Here is an 8,455-nt window from a genome sequence, read left to right on the forward strand (position 1 = left end):
TGAAACAGAAAACAGTATATGCAAAATTAATTTACTCGTGATCACCAGATCAATTTTTCAATGTTCAAAAAAAAAAAAAAAAATATATATATATATATATATATATGTATATATATATATATAACTGACATATATAACATCTTATAAAATGACTATTAAGGACAATAATTATACCCAAAAAAATATTATATTTAATTTCTCTAGACTTTCCAATTCAATAATATTATATTGCATTCTTTATTATTTTCCTTATCTATTTTAATTTTTCAATTTCACTACATACTCATTAAAGCTTTTATATATATTTAATAATAATTAAAACTATAATCAAGATCATGTGACATAAAAATTCCTATCATCATATATGTTGAACGCATATTGGTGAGGGATAACAAAAGAAATCATTTTATGACCTAAATCCCAGCCTATTCATTATATTTACAAAAAAAAAAAAAAAAACTAGCAGTAAAAAAAATCTAAAAAAACTATTAAATAATTAATCATGAGGTACAGAAAATAGAGAAAATAATTAAACATTAAGAAAAATTACTCTTGATTTTTTTTTTGCACATCTACTTTTTTTTTTTAACCAAATCATTCATTCATCTCAAGCCAGAATGACACGGATACATACATTCCCTTGCCAACTCTAGGGCAAGTTTAGGACGTGGTATGCTAGCACCACCCATTAGACAACCAGTGCTCACTTATTCAGCGAGCCTATGAACTATGAACATACATAGTAAATAGGCACAAAAACAAAACAAAAGTGCATAGGTCCCTAAAAAAATAGGGTATAACTTAGAAAGAAGAATTCTATCTAATTTGGAGGCCAAACAGACCCAATAGTAGCTCTAGGACCAACACTTAGCCCAAAAGACAAAGTGAAGGCCCGGGCCTATAAACCGCAGCCCTACAGGATATGTAGCCAAGGCCCAACAGTGAAGCCCAGCCCATCATCTCTCCACAACGCAGAGCTGTCGAGCTTTACGACGCCATCACTACCCGATGCCAGCACCGCCCGACGCGAAAGTCTCCCGACTTCCTCACCGCCCGAAGCCATCACCGCCTAACGCCATCGCTTCCGATCTCGCGCCCAACCCAGAAGCGAGGTACGATCTACACCACAGTTCGAAACCATTCGAAACCCGGCACAGGCCGCACAAAAATGCCGTCGTCTGGAGCGAAAAACTAGCCGTCGCCGTCAAGAGTGAAAAACCAGCCGCCTCCTCGTCATGAACCTCAAGCCCTAAGCTGCCTCGATCCGAATAGGTACAGCTACCACCATCAAAACCTCAAGCAAAGACCCCATAGGGCTAGACCATGTATCGCCCGTTCGACAGCATCCCCACAACGTCAGGGAGACGCCGGAGAGCCACCGGACGAGGCTGGAGATGCCTTCGCCGCCGCAAAGCTTTAGGGTTCTCAGAGAGAATTCTTTTTGTTTGCTATGTATGAAATTTGGATATTCCTTTTTTTTTTTTTTTTTGCACATCTACAAGAGAAAAAAAAAAGTAAAAAAAAAAAAACAATTCTTTTTTATTAGAAATTAATTTTTAAAGCCCAATACCTTGTGTTTGAGTTTCTTTTTTATTAGATAAGAGATTTATGTAATCTGGTTAAGGAATGAATATGTAATTAATAGTTTGTTTGCAAATTATATGAGTGAGGTTATTTCAGGAACTTGAGTGAGGTTTAGTGAGTAAATTTAGTATTTGAAAATTTGATAGGAGGTGTAAAAAGCAAGGAGGTCAAGTGAGTAAATTTGGAGGTTCCAATAGAAAAACTCAATTATAATTTGTGATGAAAATATATATGTAATGCCATATCATTGTACACATCATTTGGTGTTGTGTTGACATCATTAAAAATAATAAATTCATACCATTAAATGTTTTTAAATCTAATGGCTCACAAGATGTATAACAAAATATGTAAAATATGGTGTCCTATCATCCCAACTCTTTTAGTATTTTCACATGCTATTATTACATTCAGTACTCAAAATGATAAGTATCAGAGTCTAGAAATATATATCACCAAGGTCAGTAGTGATACCACCATTGAATAATATGGAAGCAATCTTATATCATTCATCTGCTAATGTACATCTTATTTTCAAAGACGAGAAAATGAGGTATTTTGAGGCATTAGCTTAGCCCATCAATTATTAACACTTTTGTTTATCTTAAGATTGAGGGATTGAAACATGCAGCATGAGACCTTGGTTGACATTGAGAATGAGGAAAGACGAATACCATTAGGCCAAAAACTCGTGATGTTATTGAAACTTGTTACGTTAGATCTACTAATTAAACTTGTTAAGCTAGAATCGTATGTGTTAGTTTCACTTCAAGTGGGTAATATTGCTACGGGATTTACCAACAACAGACCTGAAGATGGCAAGAAAAGGTCACCAATTAAGTAATACGATTCACATGCACAAAAGTCTCAATCCAAAAAACAAATACATAGATAAAAAGATCAAGAAGTTGATCGACATGCATCCGTAGCCACAAGTTGGATAAAGTTCGAGTTCTTTAATTGATCATCGGATTGCAGTTCAGAAACTTAAATGAAAACTACTAACCAAAATGTTGTCTTAACGAGCCGGCCACATAGTCTCTTCAGTAACAAAGATATGTAACAATGCCAACAGCTTTAATAAAACTAGCTCGCATCTCTCTGATGTTACCACGAGCATAGATAGGCTAACCAATTGTGAGTTCTACTGCACAGATTGTAATGTCTGTTTCCACGATGCAACAATCACTCACTAACAATCCTTTCTCCGAGTTACTTAACAAGTCCTGTCTGATGAATTGAGCACAACCCCAAGCCGAGGTCGAGGGACTGGCACCGAACCAGCGTTTACACGCTAAAACAGGTATAGAGAGAACAAGTTAAATTGAGAAGTATGCATATATATATATATAGTAAACCTGGTGAAATAAAAAGACAAACCCTCGTAATTGATACAGCCGATGTTTACCTTTGGTAGAATGATGCTTCCCATTGATTTGATCTAGGATTTGTATGGTAAACTCTGCCAATATTTTAGAGCCTGGAGGAAGAGATTTTAACTTGGCCAATTCCACATAAACAGAAATATGACCACTACCATTTCCGAACTTAGTTCCATTGGGATAGAGTTGTAGATTCCTGCAAATGACCAACAAATAGAACATATGTTAATTCTTTAACCAAGTATAGATATAACATATACCGGAACCCCTAGCCCAAACCATACAAGAAGCCCTAGCCTTTGGTACAGAGTTGACGAGCTACAGAGAATATATTTGAGTAATTCCATTTTGGAGATCGGAGAGGATATATAATCAACAACTACCAGGCTGAATTATCAACTTAAGATACTTACCATTCGCAATAATAGTGGTCTGCAAAAAAGAACGGATTTGAGGTATAGTGTTCATCGGCCAACTGTGAAAAGTTGGAAATCCTCCAAGCATGCTTGTGCTTAGTGACATCTTTGATCATAGACACTAGACACTCTCCTTTTCCTGTTCTTACTTGTTTAGAAACAAAGACCTCCGCGCCAAATTCACAAGTGTCATCAATTAGATAACCGTTGGAGGCATCAGTAAATTCTTCAAGAGGAAGAAACTGATCGAAACCAACCGAACCACCGACAATCGTCCTATAAAAGACATACTTCTTCTCCTTTTTATTGGCATCTAAATGAAGCATGTACAAACTAGCTAGGTTAACAATTAAAGGAACGTTGATCAGAAGATTAGTGTGTGTGTGTATAGGCAGTTGCTCTAATGAAAACCTCTAAAATGATGACTTTACGAGTATTTTTAAATTAAGTGTTGTGAGATCCACTTTTCGATTACATTTCGGTAAACCGTTGGATGTTTAGATGTTCATGAATAGACTACTTATGCAAATTTTTAACTAAATTGAAAATCGTTAAGGTACCAAACTAGATCAAATAAATGGACGAATCAAATTTGTCAAATTTGAACCCTTTATGTTCATAAATGATAAATCACGATTATAAAAATATGATCTAACGATGAATATCTAAATGTGTAACGATTAATTTGCCGAAATGTAATTGAAAAGTGGGTCTCAGAACCATTACTTAGAAAAGTTTCTTGAAATTCTCATTAGAACTTATTCGAGCCCACACTCATATATATATATATATATATATATATATATATATATATATATATATATATATATATAAACCAATGGATGAACTGAATTTGTCCAACCTGAACCGTACTAGCTTTCAATGTCTTAATGATCATCAATTTGGCTGAAAATTTGCAGAGATGATCTATACATTAGTATTCAAAATGTAGATATGTGACCAAAAAGTGACCCTAAACTCTAAATGCGCACTTTAATTTTAAAGCGGAGCTCCGCTCTAGATAGGATCTGTGTGTGTAGTAGTAGTAGTTAGCTAGATCTATTTGAATACGTACCCTCTAGAACCAAGTAGTTGCTCTTCTTCTGATTAAGCAAAAACAATCTGAAATCAATTGCTACGATCTGGTCAGGCTCAATTGGTTTTTCTTCAGCCATTTCTAAGTAGAGAGAGATGTGGCCTCCCACATTCCTCTTTTTGTTTCCATTCGGGCAGAGCACTAGTTTCCTGCGTCCATGTGCAATCAAACATGTATTATCAGCCAATTAAAGGATGCATATATGTTGAAGATGAGAATCATATACATGATGCACCCATTCACAAGGTATATAATGACACTATACTAATTTTAGGGTTCCATTGATTATTATTTTCTACTGCACTAATTACCATCTGTATCCTCCAGCTTCAAAGTCCCCTACTTCGCATCTATCCATTAAATTTCTTAGCAAAGAAAAGGATCGTATTTTTACGGTGTGGTGAATCGGTCGTTCATCTGATGTTGATCTCAAAACCAGGCCTGCTGCAAGTATTATTGGCAACAGTTAAGAGATGAAGTTGTATAAATTATAACCCAAATGATAAGAAAGAGAAAGATATTTAATCATCTTACCATTAAAGTCATCATGTAAGTCCAGAGGCTGAAGAGTAGTAGCCTTTTCTATTGGCTTCGACCCGCCAAAACACTGAAAAAAGCGGTCAAGAATAGCCATTGCAGTTAGTGAAATTGAATAGCCAAATTATTCGATGGATACAGGTTTGCGACAAAAGCAACCAAGACGAATTGACAACATATATAAGTGTTGGAGATGTAGGTGTTGGAGATGTTTTAAAATTTCTATATGATAATGCATCAAAAGTCGGATATAGATTTGAGGAAAAATAAAGTAAAGATAAGAATAGTATAGCAGCTAGCTTACGGAAGTAGTGTCCTGTACAACTCACCAACCTACTTCCTAATTTCTAGGGGGTGTAAAATTTGGACTTCAGAAGAGATCAGTTGATTAGTTGGTTTTTAAAGATATATGTAATATATCTTAAAAAATCTCAAGAATTTGTTTAGTTTACGAGCATTACTTGAATTGTAATATTTAGTTCACTTGCAAGTGTTTTGAACAGTATGTAATGTATAGCCAAAAAAGGTTTCTACTCATACCTCAAATAAATATTATTATTTTGTTATTTTTTCTTTCTCTTCCTCGTCTGTTTCTTTCTGAAAATCAGAACTTGGGATAAGGCAAATCGAAGACAGTGGACGTTCTCTATTTCTTTTTGAAGATCAATTTTCTCTTTCTTGCTCTATCTTCCTCTCCTGTTTGGACTGTCTATCCATGTTCTTCACTTTTTTCTTTGTTCTTTTTCAAATACGGATCAACCATCGATCGCCAGCCATAGACGTATGACATTGGTGTAAGTGTATTCATCTTGGCTTTTGTATTCATCCCATGTTCAGTTTCTGTACCCTTCATTAAGTGTACTCCATGGCATTGGAGATCAGTGCGCCAATAGAGGAGTTGAACAGTTACGGAGCGACTGAGGGACTTTTCGAGTGCTGAAGGATATTGCATAGAAGTCGGGGCGGGAACATGGGATTTCTCGTTTGTGCCTCGCGAGGAACAGACCAGAATTGTGTGTGAAAAGGTTAAAGAAATGGAAGAACTAAGACAAGGTTACGACATTGTTGGTGTCTACCAGGGTAATTTGATAGGCCGAGGTGTTTTAGAATTTTGCGACAATGGACCTCCAGTTAAAAACTTTGTCTCTTTAGGAGGACCTCATGTGTGTATTGCTTCTGTGCCTCTCTGCGGTTCTGGCATATTTTGCATTATTGCAAACAAGCTAATCAAAGGGGAGATCTATAGTGACTATATCCAAGATCACTTGGCTCTCAGTGGTTCTGTTAAATTGCCAAATGCTATGACTGATTATTTAGGAAGGTGTAGGTTTCTTCCAAAACTCAACAATATATGAACTCCCTGCAGATGAGAGAAACTCTACTTAGAAGGAAAGATTTAATAGCTTAGAAAACCTGGTGCTTAATTATTATGGTTGAGAAAGACAATGTTTTGGTACCTAGAGAAACCTCGTGGTTTGGATATTACTATGATGATGCCTTCAACTCAATTCTAGGTCCACATGCAGCAGACTGATCTGTACATTGAAGATTGGATTGGTTTGAGAACATTAATGGATGAAGCTGGAAGGCTCAAATATATACATCAGTGTTTCAGGAGGTCATCTTGGAATCTCCAAAAGTGATATGAAGAAGCTTATGGTGCCTCACTCAATAAGTTCAGCAACGCCAACAAATGGAAACAGTGAGGTGAACGGACTTCAACATGGAGTTGTGGGACGCAATGAGGAGCGCGTATGATCCTCAGTTTGATGAGAAAGCATCGACGTCACTGAACTTGGTCAGTGTGTTATGTATATGCAATCGACTAAAATAAGATTAGGGTTTTTGTCCATTTACCCAATTTTTAGAGATTTTTTTCCCACTTACCCCATTAAGTTTTTTTAATTCCCTCTTACCAAAAACACTCTAAGAATGTCTTCCCTAATACCCCATTAAGATTTTATTTTTTATTTTTTATTTTTTTTTAATACCATTTTACCCTCACCCCTTTGTTACTTAGAGAGAGAGAGAGAGAAAATGGAAGAAAGAGAAACCATATGAGACTTCGCCGGAGTCCGGCCAACTTTAGCCTGATTCCGGTCACCGGCCGCCGCCCACTGGAATTTGCTGAAAATCTCACCGGAAAGGTTTTTTTTACCCCCAATAGACATCTATTGCCCCTAATAAAGGGGCAATATATAGACCTCTATCGTGCAAGTAATTAAACTTGGTAAGAAATCTCCAAAGATTTTGATATTGGTATTTGTTTGTACCTGATTTTAGTATATCGGCCTATAAGATCTTGGTCGATAGTTAGGGAGATATTGCACATTATCGATATAATATCTCAATAAAGTTTCATATTTTTAAAGAGATTTTGTTACACATTGACTATTAACTTAAAATATTCTTGCTACCATCAATTTTATTTAGAGAATTTAATATTACTCTTGCTACCAGATTTCATGGGTTGAAACTCAATATATTTTCTTTCCATTTTTGGGCGGATCCAATTCAATTAGTTAAGAATGATAAATTTATTAAAATTGTGTACAAAAAATTCTTTACACCACAACACAAACCATATTGAAATGTGAGGATATTTGTAGTTCGCCTACGGCCCTAACAAACTCAGGGCCAGCCCTTATGCCCCTTGATAAGAGATATTTTTCATGACTTCAAACCTACACTATGTCAAAAAATAAAAGACAGATAAATTTGTCTCTGTCAAATTTGACCTATTGAAACCACGTACTCTGTTATCCATTGTGGCAAAAACATATCGGTTGGAAGGTATTCTCATTTGTAATTTATAGATGTTGGGCCTCCACATGGATTTTGACACCACTGTTAGAAATGCTCTAAGAGCATCTTTAGCAATACTAGCCATTTTTGAGTCAAATTTTAGCCAAAGTAGCTAAAAAGTCATTTTGGCTAGCCATTTTAGAAATACGTCTGCATCAGTACTCTCTATTTTATATAGTTTTGAATTTATATTAGTTTTTAAATGAAGATTAAATAGTTTAAATGTATTTATAAATTACATAAAATAACTTAAAATGAATGTTTTGTTTAAGGAAAACTGAATTGGGAGAGAATTGAATCGTATTTTCATTGATAATAGGGGCCCTCTTTATATAGAGGATTACAAACATAGAGATAGAGTTGTACATGGAAACATAATCGTACATTGATTGGATATCTCCTAAGATTCTCCGAGAATATCTCTAATATAAACCCTATTTCAACTAGAGCAAGTAATCTCGAGTTTGGGCCAGACACATATTCTGGATTTACTTGAACACTCCCCCTTGTGTCGCCCAAACGTGGTGCTTCTCGTTGCCTCGTTAAAAACCTTGCCGAGTAACAAAACCCCAGTGGGACAAAAATAACCTCGGTCGAAGGGGAAAAGGAGCACAACATACCATTCACATTTCGAG

General features: G+C 35.7%; 1 pseudogene; it reads left to right on the forward strand.

The window, feature by feature from the left end:
• Nucleotides 1-4,649: 4,649 nt before the first annotated feature.
• Nucleotides 4,650-6,773, forward strand: LOC133711218 (uncharacterized; annotated as a pseudogene).
• Nucleotides 6,774-8,455: the final 1,682 nt, after the last annotated feature.

Source organism: Rosa rugosa, chromosome 5 (assembly GCF_958449725.1).
Source record: "Rosa rugosa chromosome 5, drRosRugo1.1, whole genome shotgun sequence".
NCBI lineage: Eukaryota > Viridiplantae > Streptophyta > Magnoliopsida > Rosales > Rosaceae > Rosa > Rosa rugosa.